Source organism: Marmota marmota, unplaced genomic scaffold (genome assembly GCF_001458135.2).
Source record: "Marmota marmota marmota unplaced genomic scaffold, marMar, whole genome shotgun sequence".
NCBI lineage: Eukaryota > Metazoa > Chordata > Mammalia > Rodentia > Sciuridae > Marmota > Marmota marmota.
The window spans coordinates 29,875,861-29,893,449 of NW_026000057.1; the positions used below are offsets into that span (position 1 = coordinate 29,875,861).

The 17,589-nt window shown below is 36.3% G+C and overlaps 1 pseudogene; it reads right to left on the bottom strand.

Moving 5' to 3' along the window:
• Positions 1-242: 242 nt before the first annotated feature.
• Positions 243-1,834, bottom strand: LOC107141149 (annotated as a pseudogene).
• Between the last annotated feature and the right edge of the window lie 15,755 nt (positions 1,835-17,589).

Here is a 17,589-nt window from a genome sequence, read left to right on the forward strand (position 1 = left end):
CACCCATGAAATCTTATCCCTGCTTTTGATGTACTCCTTAAATAAACCACTGGAGCCATTTTTTAATTGTTCAGCTTCCTGTGTGGGCTGGACCTATCAGGAGCTCTGTATTTAAAACTATTTTTTCTGACTTTGTCTTTTATTTTTTCACTAATTATTTCAGACTCTATTTTCTCAGGTGGCTTATTCCCTCCTGGGCAGGAGAAATTGCTGCAACGTGCTGGCAGCCTTGCAATAGGGACTCATGGAATTCTTGAGCTCTGATTGCTCCTGACACACTGGCTGAAGGGACTTTCTCCAGAGCCCCCTCCAGGTTCAGTAGAATCAGTATTAGGTGAGCCGGGTCATGCTAGTAGATGGTCTGGAGTCCATTCCCTGCAAAAAGTACTTGAAGGCCTCTGTGAGCTTCCCAGCCTGAACTACATGGGGAAGTCCCACAAGTCTGCCAGCTTTAGCAACTTTGTACTTATTGGCTTGGGATGAGAATTGCTTTCAACCTTGACAACATCCTTGACAGCAGGTGAATTGTCTCCTACCACTTGTAAAGTAGAACACTTTAATGTTTTTCATCTGTTATCATTTTGGCCTTGTATGGGTCTTTTGATCTCTGGGTCTCTGTGTCCATTATAGGAACCCAGGAAGAGCTGAAGGTTTTCTTGGTTGATATATCGGGCAACATGAATGTACATTTGGCCTGCAACTCCTCCTGCCCAAAATGATAAAACAAAGTGATTAACACATGCATCAATGTTAATGAGCACAAGGCCTTGCACTAAGTCAGGATGGCTGAGTGCAAACTTGCTGAGAATGTAGGCTGCAGCTCCAGCTCCAATCTAAATGATGTTTTTCAGATTTAAGTGTGTGAGAACAGGAGGCAGCAAGTCCCAAAAAAGTCTAAGGTCAAATGTTTTCTGATATGTAGAAGCTAATCCAAAATAAGCTGGGGAGAGGGGTGTTTTACAAAATTGAAGAAAGATCAGTGGAGTAAATAAAGGGGACTTAAGGGGAGGGAGGAGAGGTAAGATAGGAAAAGAACATTGGAATGAATCTGGCCTAATTTTTCTATGCACATATATGAATATACCACAGTGACTCTCACCATTGTGTATATCCAAAAGACACTAATAAATAAATAAATAAATAAATAACCAAAACCTATAAGTGAATAGCCAAAAGATCCAATAGAGTAGAGGGAAGAGGGAGGGAAAAGGGGAAGTACTGGCAACAGAATTAGAACAAATTTTATTCCATGCTTTTATAGTGTTGTTGAAATGAATCCTAATGTTATGTATAACTAAAAAGAATCAATAAAAAGTAGCCAAAACAACAACAAACCCAACACACACACACCCAACACACACACACACAAACTAAAATGAAAAACAACTTTAATATTTGCAGGTTGTGGGATAGTAAGTACAAATATAGTGAAAGTAAACAAATGATTTCAGTACAAAAAAAAAAAAAAGAAAAAAGAACTGGAAGCAGTATTTAAGCCAGCTCATCCATCATGGGATGCTGGTAAGCTGTTGAGAAAGAAGGTGCACCTTCTTGCTAGCCTGGGGCATCAACAAGACAGACAGCAAAGTTCTGGGAGATCTCTTACATATCCTCAAAGTTAAAGGACTTGTTGAAACAGAATTTATAGTTTAGCCTAATGTCATAGCAGGATGACTGATCTGTTTCTCTTTGGGAAACCTCTTATAATGATATGGGCCATGCCAGAAGTTGTTTCTAGGTTAGGTTCATGACAGTCAAAGCCCTGGAAGTTTTATTTACCATTCTTATCATTTAGAAGTGGTTTGATCTCTCTGAATTGAACATTCTAGAACTCATCCACGAGGACAGATGAGAACAGAGGAGTCTCAAGAATAAATCAGTAACACTGAAGGTCTGTGCAGCAGCAAGCAGCCTGTGCTTTGCATTTTAAAATTCCAAAACCACATTCTTAGTATTTCCCACATCATTAACTTTCAGTGGCTTTTTGTGTTTCATTCACATTGATTTCCTCATAAAATGTACTCTTACTTTATTTGGGGGGTTTTCCAGTTTTTTAAATATCATAAATAACAAATGAAAATCCTTACACAGAATGGTTCTTTGCATGATGAATGATTTCATGAGGTGGATTCATAGATGTGAATTACTTAAACAAAGGATATGAGCTTTTCAAAAAATGTATATATATATATATATATATGTATGTATGTACAAGAATATATATGCAGTAAAATGCAAACCTTAAGTATATAGCTTGAATGAGTTTTTACCTATTTATATATGTATGTAATTCTTTTCCAAATCATAATATAGAATATTTCCAGTGCCTCAGAGGGCTCTCCTGTCTGCCCTCTCAGTCTTACCTTCAAAAGGAAACACTGCTTTGACGTTTATTGCTATGGGATAATTTTGCCTGTTTTTGAACTTCATTATAAACATAAGGACATAGTTTTTACCCTTGTTTCTATTTTTTATCAATAGCAAGTCTGTGAGATTCATTTGTTATTGCAAAAACTCAATTGCTTGTTATTTTAAGTTTCTGTGTAGAATTCCACTCCTTAAACACTGACAGTCCGTGCCTCATGATGGTTCCACCCATGCTATTTCAACTTTATGATGGTGTAAAAGCAATACGTATCCAGTAGAAACCATTTTGGATACTGAATTTTGATCTCTGGGCAGACTGTTGATATGCAGTATGATACTCTCTCATCTTGCTGGGCAGTTAGTTGATGAACCCTGACTAATTCCATGTTAAGATTGGGAGCCATCTCATCACAAAGTCATGAAAAGTTCATATCTGTTTTACTGTAAAATAGATTTCTATTCGGCCTGACCATAATTTGATGTTTAAAAAACTTTCTTGGGATTCCTTCCCTATGCCTTGAACTTAGACATGCCGGACTCTCCTTGACCAGATAACAAGCCTCCCTGAAATCCCAGCTGCTCCTCGTTAACTCTGATGTTAAGCCCATAGATCATTAACCTGCTATCTGCCTTTGTATTATGTTTGCCTGAACCCTGTCAGCTGTAAGTTCCCAAGACACCTGCCTTTGTAATTTTTGTTATAACACCCCCTCATCCCCCGCCAGCACTTAGGTCAGATGCTGTCCTCTGGTGAGGCAGTTGCTGGTCAGCTCTCTTGTGTGTGCAATATAAGCTTGCTTTGATTTGGTTTAAAATTGGAGTCAGTGGTCTTTTCTTTGCATAATGTTTCAACACAGTGGCAGTGAACTCATGGTTTTGGAGTTCACTGGAGCACGGAGTAGGATCTGGTAAAGGCCCTCTGTGCCATATCACCTCACAGAGGGAACATTTATATCTTTGTCTGTGTGGTCTTTCTCCTTCTTCTGATAAAGCCACCAGGATTCAATCATCAACACTCCATGCTAATGATCTAATCTACCACAATCACTTTCCAATAGTCCTACCTTGAAATACCTTAGTTGGATTGTTTTCACCCAATTAATAGCATTAATGTAAAGCTTTGGGAATTAAACCCCTATGTGAGTTCCGGGAAACAAACCACATTCAAACCATAGCAACCTTCTCACTCAACATTTTCCTTCAGCCAAACAATAAGCACTTACTATTCCACATCTCTCCCCATTTCCTTGCTTCTCTGCTCTTTCTTCTCCTCCTCTTCCTGTGACTGCTCTGCCCTCTTTTAGCTCACTCTCCATGGAACTCTAGAGGTGCTTTTTATTTATGTAACTAACGTGAACGGTGTGCGCTTTTTCCTGTTATCTGTTCTACACATAGAGATGGTTTTCTAGGTTAGATCTGAGTCCAGAAATATACAAGTCAAAAACTAACACATGTAGCTTCTTCTCTCTTTCTCTTCTTCTATCCAAGAAAACTGGGTTTGAATCTCTTCCCAGGCAGCTTAATAATAGATATTCTTAGAAATTAAGTTTGCTTAGATATTTTTAGTCTTGAACTTCAGTGTTGAATTAAATTGATGTTTGCTCATATCCATTCCTATTTCATTGTCACAAAGCTGCTACCAGCCAAACCTTTCTATAGCAAGATTGATATACACTCAAATATGCCAAGAAACATTCAATCCAAATGAATTTTGTGAATTCATTTTTATAACATAATTTTCAGTTATTTCCTATCATATACTTTGGAATTAATAAAAAAAATAACCATAGGCCTTGCTTTAAAGTTGAAAAAGCTGGGGCTAGAGCGAATGAACAACTTTCCCATGATTACACAGCTGATAACCCGCAGATCTGAGCTTTACCTGGTTTGAAGTTCTATTCCTTCCTTTATTCTCTGATGTCCTTTAATGACTTATAGAAAAGTTACAGAATAATAACAACATTGACAACAGCTAACATTCTTTTAGCTCTTTCTATGTGCTAGCCACTATATACTTTAGTCAATGAAATAATTTAATAATCATAATAAGCCCATGATACTATTATCTTTTGAAGGAGTGAAAGCCAAGTGCAGCAAACACATATGAGGGTATTAAAAGACTAATACTATCTATGTGCCCTACAGTCAGGGAAAATTTAGCTCTTATTTATTCACGTGTTCCCTTCATCAATAGTATTAATTTGTGCTTTTTTCCTTTTAAGTTCATTTATATTGTTTTTTCAAGAATTGTTTTCACTAATATCAATCATTCTATTAGTTTATTGCTTAAAACAAAATATTCTTCACCTTTAAAAAAGCCTGAAAATAAGAAATGAATCTTGACAATATAACAATCAAGCAACATTCTTTTGCTACGAAGAATTTTATATAAATTGCAAAGGCTATGCTCTGGTATTGCAGTTCCTGAGGGAAGCAGAAGTTCCAGCAGAACTTTTTGATGAGCTATGATACAGTGCTATCACCTCTTACCATACTGGAAGGGGTCTTTATTTTTACTTTGGAGAAAGAATATTCTGCCATAGTCTAAAGTGATAGAAATTATTGAAACTACAGAATATACTATGAAAATGTTAGTACTTGGGTTGTAATATTTCATAGTAACCATCTCAGCAAATTCAGTTTTAAGTTTTTGCCAGTTTGGCTTTTTAAATGATTTTACACAAGGCAGAAATATAATAATATTTCTCAAAGGTTACTTGAGAATTGTTTATATATCTTTAGTGTGTCTACCACACTGGATTTTTCACCCATTTTGAATAGGATTGAACTAAGAAATGCAAACAAAGCCAGTAGCTGTACTTAGTCTCTGAAATCTTATGCTTTGATGGGTAATTGCTATAGCAATTACAGGATGAAAAATGATGCATTATAAGCCTTTACCCTAAAGAACCTGCAGATCACAGAATAATCATATATCCTCTGGAACACATGACAAAACGTTGTTTGGTTTTTTTGGTACTGGCAATTGAACCCAGGGGTATTCTACTACTGAATTATACCCGAGAACTTTTTATTTTTTTATTTATTCATTAGAGCTTTCTGGCTATACATAGTAGTTGGGTTCATTCTGACATATTCATACATGCATAGAAATCAATTTCAGTTCATGATCTCCCCTTTTCCTCCCCCCTTCTCCTTCTTCTCATCTACTAAACTTCCTTTCCCTTGTCTATCAATTTATATTTGATAGCTTTCTTATGTAATCCTATTCTTTCATCCCTCTTTCCTTTATTTTACTCTAGCTTCCACATATGAAAGATAACATTCAACCTTCGAGTTTCTGAGTTTGGCTAATTTCACTTAGCATGATATTGTCCATTTCCATCCATTTACTGGCAAATGCCATAATTTCATTCTTTTTAATGGCTGAGTAGAACCTCCATTGTACATATACACTACAATTTCTTAATCCATTCATGTTTTGATAGGCATTGAGATTGATTCCATAATTTAGCTGTTGTGAATTGTGCTGCTATAAACACTGACATGTCTGTGTTGCTGTAGTATGCCAATTTTCAATATTTGGGGGGAAATAACCAGGAATGGGATAGCTAGATCAAACGGTGGTTCCATTCCTAGTTTTTTGAGGAGACTCCACACTGCTTTCCAGAGTGGTTGTACTAATCTGAAGTCTCACCAACAATGTACAAGTGTTCCTTTCTTCCCCACAACCTCTCCAGCATTTATGATTGTTTGTATTCTTGATCATTGCCATTCTGAGTGCAGTGAGATGAAATCTTAGTGTAGTTCTGATTTGCCTTTCTCTGATTGCTAGAGATGTTCAACATTTTTTTTCATATGTTTATTAGCCTTTTGTGTTTCTTCTATTAAGAAGTTTCCATTTAGTTCTTTTGACCATTTATTGATTGGGTTCTTTTTTTTCCATGTTAAATTTTTTGATCTCTTTGTGTATTCTGGATATTAATCCCCTATAGGAGAAGTAGCGGGCCCAGATTTTCTCCTATTCTGTAGGCTCTCTTCACACTCTTAATCATTTCCTTAGTTGCGCAGAAGCTTTTTAGTTTAATGGCATCCCACTTATTGATCATTGGTTTTATTTCTTATGCTTTGGGGATCTTGTTAAGCAAGTCTGTGCCAGTACCCATATGATAGAATGTTGACTCTATGTTTTCTTCTAGCAGTTGTAAGGTTTCTGGTCTAATTCCTAAGTCTTTGAGCCATTTCTATTAGAGTTTGGTGCAGGGTGAAAGCGGTCAAATTTAATTTTTCTACATAGAGCTCTTCAGCATTCCCAGCACCATTTGTTAAAAAGGCTGTTTTTTTTTCTAAGATATATTTTTGGCACCTTGTCAAATATCAAAGGGCTATAGGTTTGTAACTTTGTATCTGTGTCTTCAACTCTATTTCATTGGTCTTCATGTCTATTTTGGTGGCAATACCATGCTGTTTTTGTTACTACAGCTATGTAGTATAATTTCAGATCATGTATTACGATGCTTCTTGCTTCACTTTTCTTGCTTAGTATTGGTTTGGTTATTCTGAGTCTCTTATTCTTTTTTTTTTTTTTAGAGAGAGAGAGAGAGAGAGAGAGAGAATTTTTAAAAAATATTTATTTTTTAGTTTTCGGCGGACACAACATCTTTGTTTGTATGTGGTGCTGAGGATCGAACCCGGGCCACATGCATGCCAGGCGAGCGCGCTACCGCTTGAGCCACATCCCCAGCCCAAGTCTCTTATTCTTCCAAATTAATTTAAGAATTAATTAATTTAGGTTTTTTTTCCTAATTCTGTGAAGAATGTTACTGGTATTTTGATAGGGATTGCATTGAATCTGTATGTTGCTTTGAGTAATATGGCCATTTTGAGGATATTGATTCTGCCTATTCAAGAACATGGGTGGTCTTTCCATCTTCAAAGGTCTTCTTCAATTTCTTTCTTCAGTTTCTACAATTTTCACTCTTCAGCTCTTTTACCTCCTTGGTTAGATTAGATTAATTCTCAAGTATTTTAAATGTTTTTTTCAAGGTTATTGTGAATGGGATGGTTTTCTTAATTTCTTCCTGGACTGAATCAGTGTTGGAGTATAGGAAAGCTATTGATTTATGGGTGTTTATCCTATATCCTGCTACTTTGATAAATTTGTTTTCAGGCTTTATAAGTCTTCCAGTGGAGTTTATTTTGATCTTCTAGATATAGGAACATATTCTTCTTTTCCTATTTGAATCCTTTTGATTTTCTTTTGTTGCCTGATTGCTCTGGCTAATGTTTTGAGAACTCCTGTTTTTATTGAACAGGAGTGCTGTAAGAGTGGGCAACCTTTTCTAGTTACTGAATTTAATGAAAATGCTTTTAGTTTTTCTCCATTTAGTATGATGTTGGCTTTGGGTTGGTCATAAATGGTCTTTATGGTGTTGAAGTAAGTTCTTTCAATCCCTAGATTCTCCAGTATTTTTAACATAAATGGATGTTGAATTTTACCAAAGGTTTTTTTCTGCATCTATTGAGATAATCATGTGATTTTTGTTCTTAATTCTGTTTCAGTGTTGAATCATGTTTATTTATTTGTGTATTTTAAACCAAACTTACATCCTTGGAATAAAACCCAGTTGATCATGGCATATTATCTTCTTGGTGTGGTTTGGTGATATTTTATTTAGAATTTTTGCACCTATATTTGTCAGAGATATTGGTCTGTAGTTTTCTTTTCTTATATTTGTGTCTTGGTCTGGTTTTGGTATCAGGGTTATAGCAGCTTCATAAAAGGTATTTGGGCATGTTTCCTCACCTTCAATTTCATGGAATAGTTTGAGAAAGACTAGCATTAGTTCTTCTGTAAAGATCTGGTAGAATTCAGCTGAGAATCCATTGGGTCCAGGTATTTTTTTTGAAGGATTTTAATTTTCAATTTTATTACTTGATATTGAATTGTTCAGGATTTCTTCCTGATTCAATTTGGGCAGTCTATATATGTCTATAAATTTGTGCATGTCTTCTAGATTTTCCAATTGGTTGGAGTATACATTTTCAAAATAAGATCTGATAATCCTCTGGATTTCAGAGGGGTCTGTGGTATCTCCTTTTTCATCCCTGTTCTTGTTGATTTGCTTCTTCTCACTCTTTGTATTAGTTAGTTTGGCTAAGGGTCTGTCAATTTTATTTATCTTTTCAAAGAACCAACACTTTGTTACATTGATTCTGTGTATTATTTTCAATTTTATTGATTTAAGCTCTGATATTAATTATATCCTGTCTTCTAGTGGTTTGGGGAGTGGATTGTTCTTCTTTTTATAATGCTTTGAGATGGAGAATAAGCTTACTTATTTGGGATTTCTCTAATTTTTTTAATGCAGGCACTTAGTGCTATAAATTTGCTTCTTAGAACAGCTTTCATACTGTCCCAGAGATTTTGATATGTTGTGTCTTTGTTATCTTACATTTCTAAGAATTTTTAAATTTATGTTATCATTTCTTCTTTGATACATTCTTTTAAAAGAGAGTATTATTCAATGTGTTTATGGGATTTCTATTATTATTATTATTATTATTATTTTCCTTTTAATTTCTAGCTTTATTCCATTATGATACTATAGGATACGTAGGATTATATCAATGTTTAAATATTTGCTAAGGTTTGCTTTGTGGCCTAGAATAAGATCTATTTTGGAAAAAGTTCCATTCATAGCTGAGAAGAAGGTAAATTCAGCTGTTTGGGGGTAAAATATTCTGCAGATGTCTGTTAGGTCCATTTGATCTATGGTTCTCTTTAGGTTGGAGATGTCTTTGTTGATTTTTTGTTTTGATGACCTTTATATTGGTGATAAGGATGTATTGAAATCCCCCAGTGTTATTGTGTTGGGGTCTATGTGGTATTTAATATCATGGAGTATTTTTTCCATGTGATTGGCTGCATTGACATTTGGGGCATAAATGTTTAATATGGTTATATCTTCTTGTTAAATTTTTCCCTTTATTGGGATGTAATAGCCTTTTGTGTCTCTTCTAATTTTTGCTTGAAATCTACTTTGTCAGGTATGAGAATACATACGACTGCTTGTTTTCTTGGACCATATGTCTGGACTATATTTGCTGTTCTTTTACCTTTAGCCTCTGGGTGTCTTTGCCTATGAGTCTCATGTAAACAGCATATGCTTGGATCTTGTTTTTTGATCCAGTATGCTAATCTACATCTTTTAATTGGGGAGCTGAAACCATTAACATTCAGCATTAGTATGGAAATGAGTTTGTGGTTTCCTGTAATTTTGTTTTTTTTGCTACATTTAATTTTGTCTTGATTCTCATTTAGTGGATTATTCTTCTACTGAACTTCCTGTCTTTGTGGGCTTTGGGGATTGTCTTTAAATTCCTCTGTGCAAGGTTTATCTTTGAGTATTCTTTGTAATGCTGGTTTGGTGCTCATGAATTCTTTTATTTTATTCTTGTTGTGGAATGTTTTTATTTCCCTCTCAAATTAGAAACTGAGTTTTGCTGGGTATACTAATCTTGGCTGATAGTTGTTTTCTTTCAGGGTATGAAATATGTCATTCCAGGTCCTCCTTGATTTCAGGGTCTAGGCAGAAAAATTAGAAATGAGCCTTATTGCTTTGCCTATAAATGTGAACTGATGTTTCTTTCTGTGGCTTTCAATATTTAATTTTTTTTCATGTTTTCTATGTTAGGCATTTTGATTTTGATATGTCTTTTTGAGCTTCTCATTTGGCTGTGTCTCTTTGGGGTCCTATAAGCCTCCTCTACCTCTTTTCTAATATGGGAGGAGTTTTCTGTAACTCTCTCATTGAAAAAATTTCTTACAAGAAATACAAATAGTCAACAAATCTATGAAAATATGTCCAATATCTCTGGCAATTAGAGAAATGCAAATTAAAACTGCACCAAGATTTTATCTACTCCAGGCAATTATCAAGAATACAAGTAACAATAAATGTTGGTGAGGATGTGGGGAGAAAGATACACTCATACATTGCTGGTGGGACTGAGAATTGGTGCACCAATGTGGAAAGCAGTATGGAGATTCTTCAGAAAACTTGGAATGGGACCACCATTTGACCAAGTTATCCTATTCCTTGGTATATATCCAAAGGATTTAAAAACAGCATGCTACAGTGACATAGCCACATCAATGTTTATAGCAGCTCAATTCACAATAGCTAAGCTATTGAACCAGCCTAGATGCCCTTCAACAGATTAAAAATGTGGTAAATATACACTATGGACTATTATTCAGCCATAAATAAGAATTAAATTATGACATTTTCTGGCAAATGGATGGAACTGGAGACACTTATGCTAAGTGAAAAAGCCAGTCCCCCCAAACAAAAATGAAATGTTCTGTTATGTGGAGGCTAATACACAATAAGGGTGGAGGAGGGAAGAATAGAAATTCATTGAATTAGATAAAGTTCTTGCCCATGGCCTGCGCAGGCATCAGAAGCTGGGTTCCCCTGCGTGGAGTGGGCTGGCTGAGAAATACAGTGAAAAATCACTCGACCAGAAAATAGTTTTAAAGACATCTCTCTGACCTTAAGGGTCAAGCTTCCACACTGGAAAGAGAGCATTTGCTTTATTTAAATGAGGGAACTTCAAAGGCTTTCTACAGAATGTTATTAGCTAATTCAGGTAGGAAGTGGGCTGTCCAGTTCCCAACGGGACATCCCAATTTCGGAGCTGGATCTGTCTTCCTAGCCGATGAAAGATGGGGGTCACGGGCCTTGTGTGATCCATTAGGTGGGAGAAGCCACAAAATACCTTGCAATGCCAAACCAAAATATGCTTGGCTCCAAGGCTGAGTGAAGATGCTCAAATAACTCAGGGGTGGCTCCCTACAGAAAGGGAATGAAGGGAAGAGATGGAATGGAAATAGGAAAGACAGTAGAAATGAATTTAACCTAACTTTCCTATGTTCATATATGAGTACCTGACCAGTGAAACTCCACATCATGTACAACCACAAGAATTTGATCCTAGTTATAATAAGTTTGTATAATATGTCAAAACACACTTGATTATCATGTATATCTAAAAAGAACAAATAAAAAAGAAAAAAGGAAATGTTCTTTATGTCTTTAGTTTTTATGTCCAGGTTGTGTTCTACCCCAGTGATTCTCAGTTTTGGTTTTTTAAAGTTTTCCCAGAGTTCTCGAATATTCTGATCGAGTTCTATAACTTTTACTGCCTTCTGTGTATTCTAGATCACAGAGCCGGAAGGAGACAAGATGGTGGGTTTTCAGGAAGTGGCTTTTCTCTCCATGACTTGGGATTTAAACAGTGAGGAAACTATGCCTTTCTAAAGTCAGTGAAAAAAAAAAAAAAACAAAACACCCCACCAATATTCAGTATTGGACAGAGAACCTTGAAGACTGGGAAATTTGGGGTACATCAGACAAGGCTAAGGAACAGAACTGGAGCTGAGCTCCAGGAGGGAGTGGGGGAAATCAATACAAAAGATGGGGAAAGATCTAAAAGTGCCTGGAAAGACTTGGTGTAGGGAATCCCAGGATAGCAGGGTCAGCCTTCCCTGGAGGCTACTCAGCTCATTCAACAAGTGCATGAAAGTCATGGTCTGCCAGCCATCACAGGGAGTCCAAGCTGGAGACATGTAACAGCTCCACGAGACAGCGGTGTCAACTCCTACCAGGAACGTAGATCCAGGGGTTCTGGGTTGAAACTTATACAGGAATCCAGCAGAGGCTAACTGTGAGAACTAAATGAGCCTAGCAAAGCAGGAGAATTTCTGGCACTGAGATCATTTTGCCTGAGGGTAATGCAGATCAGAGAGGCTGGAGAAAGCCTGTCCGGCTCTTCCACTCCCTTGAACATGGCAGAGTGCAGGGCAAGTGGCAGGAGAAGCTGAACAGGGCAGAGTCACTGAGCACAGTGCTGGAAACAGTTCTTGAGAGACCACAAGGGTGTTATCCCTCTACAACACAACAGGGGAAGGACTGACTCCCTCTTCCCACATGTGGTGCTCTTGGGAGCCTTGTGGGGTACAGTCCTAGAAGTGCATTGGTTCATTGATGCCTGAAACTCCCCATGCAATAAAACACCTGGGGCAATAGGAGACCAAATCCCTGTCCCTGGGAGGTTCATTTGTAGAAACTCATTTCCGAGGACCCAGGGGCGACAATACCCAGGAAGTGAAGCTGAAAGCATCTTCCACAGCTCCTCACACCACCCCATTGTGAAGGGAAGCTGAGAAACAAAAAGGCAGTTTGGCATGGACAGCAGGAAATCCTCTCATTGACTATTCTGTTATTTTGTGTTGTTTTTTTTTCTGTTTTGTTTTTGAATGTGTACTGACAGATACATGATGGACATTTATACATTTGTACACATACATATTTGTGCATTTACATTTTTAGTGTTTCTTGAAGGTAGCTATTTTTTCATGCTCTGTTTTTTGAGGGTTAGAGTTTTTGATTATTATATTTTGGATTATTTTTCTATTATCTCTTCCACAGCTCTGTCTTCCTTTGTTTCTATTTCTCTTTTTTTCTTGCTAGCAGCCAACTGTAGTGCTCTGTCTCTCACTCTTTTTAATTGTTTTACTACTATTGTTTTCTTCTCTGCCTTTATAAACACATCCCATATCTCCTCTGCATTTGCTCGATTCACCTCTTGAATCTACAAACCCTTTTCTACCACCTCATTTCTTCTTCTTAACTCTTTAAGAACTCTATTTGTAGCTAGGCACAGGGCATGTGCTGGTAATCCCAGTGGCTCAGGAGGCTGAGGCAAGAGGATCTCAAGTTCAAAGCCAGCCTCAGCAAAAGTGAGGCACTAAGCAACTCAGTGAGACTCTGTCTCTAATAAAATACAAAATAGGTCTGGGGATGTGGCTTAATGAATGAGTGCCACTGAGTTCAATCCTCGATACCCCCCTCCCCCACAAAATCAATAAATTAGATTTTATCAATCCATAAAATTTATTCATATCAAAGGACAAGATCAAGAACATGAAGAGAGAGCCCACAGAATGGGGGAAAATTTTTATCACCTCCATCTCAGAGCATTAATCTCCAGGATATACATAGAACTCAAAAAACTTACTCCCCCAAAAAAACCCCCGCAAATAGCCCTTTCAAGAAATGGGCAAAGGAACAGAACAATCACTCACTTTATAGAAGAAGAACTATGAATGGTTAACAAGTAATTGAAAAAATATTCACCATCTCTAGCAGTTAGAGAAATGCAAATTAAAACTTGCCAATTTCATCTCACTCCACTCAGAATGTCAATGATCCAGAATACAAGTAACAATAAATGTTGGTGAGGATGTGGGGGGAAAGGCCCACTCATACATTGCTGGTGGGACTGCAAATTGGTCCAGCCACTATGGAAATCAGTATGGAGATTCCTTAGAAAACTTGAAATGGAACTACCATTTGACCCAGTTATCCCATTCCTTGGTATATACCCAAATGAATTTAAATCAACATACTACAGTGATGCAGCCATATCAATGTTTATAGCAGCTCAGTTCACAATAGCCAAGCTGTGGAACAATCTAAATCACTTCAATAGAAGAATGGATTAAAAATTATGTGGTATATATACACGATGGAAAATTACTTAGTCATAAAGAAGCATGAAACTATGGCATTTTCTAGTAAATGGATGGAACTGGGGAATATTATGCTAAGTGAAATAAGCCAGTCCCCCCAAAAGAATAGTCTAATGTTCTCTCTGATATGTGGATGCTAACCCACAACCAGAGAGGATAGTGAGGGAAAGAATGGAAGTCTAATGGATTATATAAAGGGAATGAAGGGAAGGGAACGAGGAAGAGAATAGAAAGACAGTAGAATGAATTGGACATAAATTTCCTATGTTCATAAGACTGGTATAATTCCACATCATGTACAGCCACAATAATGGGATCTTAATTAGAATATTTATACTCCATATAGGCAGAATATGTCAAAATGTATTCTATTGTCATGTGTATTTAAAAGGACCAAATAAAAAATAATTTTTGAAAAATCATATAGACTGTCTTCAATGCCTGAAGTTCTGTCTTCAAGGGCTGAAGTTCTATTTTCTACAACATCTAGTCCATTATTGATGCCTTCAAATGAGACTGTTCTTATCCTTCACTTTTAGGAGTTCTGGTTGGTTTATTTGCACTTTCTATTTCTTTATTAAAATGGTCTTTCATGTCCTGTATTTGCTCTCTAAATTCCTTCTTTAGATCTTCTTTTAGTTCATTGAATATTTTAAAGTTTTTTAAAAATAATCTTTCTCTGGGATTTAATCCACATCACTCTCAGTGAGATCCTTTGTTGGGATATTGTGGATTTTGGGGGAAGATTTGTTTGCCTATATCCTTATGTTTTGAGAGGTTTGGGGTTTGAACATCAATTGAGATGGATTCTTCTACCTCTTTGTATATGTCCTTTTGTGTGTAATTATCTTCTTTGTTCTGGGACTTCTCTCTGTTTTTGATATGAGTAGATGCCAAGGAGTGGGACCTGAGGTTTCTCTCTGATTGTTTCTCTTTGGGCCCTTTTTTATTGATTTGGGGATTTTGTCTTCTTAATTCTTTGAGTTGGAGTAATGTCAGGGCTCAATGGAGCTAGATTATGAGTTGGGGAGATTCACTGTTGCTTGGTTGAGATGTATTTCTCAGATGCAGGATCTCTACTCTGTGATCTTGAAGTGTCCCAATCTCTTCCTGGCCCCTCTTAAAGAGAGGGGGAACTAGGAGTGGCATGTGGCACTAATGTCAGCAACAGTGGTACAGCTTTTAAAATAAGTGTCTTGTATCTGCTTTGACATCTACAACACTAATTACCACCTCATTGGGAAGCTGTCTTTCCATTTTGTCTTCATAAAATTTACTCTGGGAGTCCACTGAACTGGTATGAATGAACAAAACTCCAATTGACAGTCACTTGTTTCCCGATCTTAACTAACTTCCTGTGCCTTTGTATCATCTTAGAAACCACAGAAACTATGACTTGAATTGTTACTGTTATGTGATCAACTTCTAGCCCAAAAAATGTACCTAAAACAGCTGCAGGGATTTTGGAGTTAAGTAAAATATATTTAATGCATTGAATATATGTGTATATATTTTACTCATAAGTAGGTATCCATATAAAGTTGAAGCATAATATATTTTTTAATAATGATATATTTTCAAAATTGTATTAGTTTGCATTTGTAATAAGAATTATGCTGACATTTTTAGTATGACAATATTTCTTTTTGTAAAAGCTCTGTGGGGATTTTCTGAATGTTGTAACAATATGTGTAATAAGAATTTCCACACATTATTTGGCTTGCTTATTATTTATGATATTTCCTTTTTAAAATTTTTTGTTTATTTATGACATTTCTACATTTCTATTTCATAGATTTACCCACTCAGGCATTTAAAAATATTTTATGGTAGTTATAGATGGACAGCATGCCTTTATTTAGTTTGTTCATTTTTATGTGGTGTTAAGGATTGACCCCAGTGCCTTACACATGCTAGGCAAGTGCTCTGCCATTGAGCCCCAGCCCCAGACCCTCAGGCATGTTTTGTTGTTGTTGTTTTTTGGATAAATCCTCAGAGATGAAATATCTTGATAAAATGGTAAGTATTTTGAGATATTGTCTTAGACATATTAATTTCTGCTAAAAATCAGCACAGTATATTTTATTCCCACCTTGAAAATATAAATACAGATTCATTCTTTAACTCTGTATTACTTTATCAATTACACTTACAGATAATCTAGTTTTTAATTTTTTTTTTACATTTTCAGTCCTTATGTGATTTTTAAAAATTTTTGAGACATTCTGTTGCTATGTTGCTTACAGCCTTTTCTAAATTGCTAAGGCTGGCTTCAAATTTGGAATGCTCCTGCCTCAACTTCCCAAGTTCTGGGATTACAGGTGTGTATCACCTTGTCAGGCAATAATCTAGTTCTATATGAAACCCTTTTATGCACTTTTCTTGCTGTGATTATGTAATTTCTGTCCTCTACATTCTAGGAAGTTTCAAAGCAGAAATATTGCTCCATTATAATTTGGAGTCCACCACACCACCATGTATACCCAGTTAATATCACTTTGAAATGAAACCAAATGATCCAGCAACCAAACCTGTGACTTTACTTGTAATATGGCAATTTCAGGTCACATATTGATTTCATTAATTTAAGTATTTCACAGCATGCAAACTTTAATCTCTCTTCTTGTTCCTGAACTTCATATTCACCCTTCAAACTCACTCAGATCATACAGAAGTTCTTCCTTTTGTCAGCACCAAGCTCCAACTTTGGATCTATACAGTGTGTTAAGAACAAATGAGGTTGGACAGGCAGAGCCAAGGGCCAAAGGATCATGTTTTATCCAAGGTGCTCCCTTTTCTCATAACAGAGAAGCAGACACACAGTTGTCACAGCATTGCTGCTCACTGTCCCTGGCATTGCTGCTGCACACAACACCCACAGCATTGACTGAGAATGAAGTATATTTTATTAAGATTTATTGAGAAAATGAGTTGGAATTGAGAGAGAGATAAAATCAAAAACATGGACAAAGAATCTTGAATAATTATTTTCTTTTTATACTTTTATACTCTTTTTAGATCTTTTCATGTTTACTACTCTTCTATAATTAACACTTGAGGAAGAATTAACACTTGAGGAAGTTTTAGCCATCACAACCTTATTTCCAAGGTTCAAATGAATTTAGAATCCTGGTACCCATTTATGAACTTCTATTACTTCGTGAATACATGGATCTATGAACTACTAAAACATTTCAGATAAACTCCAAATGCCATCTGGAAAATACTCTGCTCTTAATCCTTGTCCTGTCTTCTAGAATTTTAGATGAGTCAATTGGAAGAGAAAGGGACACATGATTGGGTACCTGCACTCAAGTATCACAAGGACATAAGAGCCTTGTGAGTGCAATACCTGTAAGGCCCAGAGGTAACCTTATCAACCTCTAAGGGTTACTGGGCAGCACTGCTCCCTGTTTTTCTGTCTCTCTTTGAAAACCAGTCTAATTTTATGTAATACTTTCATTCGAGTACCATCTTCTAAATTCAGATTATTCAAAGGGAGGATGTAATTGGTTTGGCTTAGATAAGAGATCTCCCCATATGATAAGAGTAATGACTCCCAAAGATTATACTCTTACGCCCTGGGAAAAATGAATATGTTCCTTTGCATAGTAGAAGGCATTTTGCAATGTAATTAAATTTAAGATCTTGAGATAGGAAGT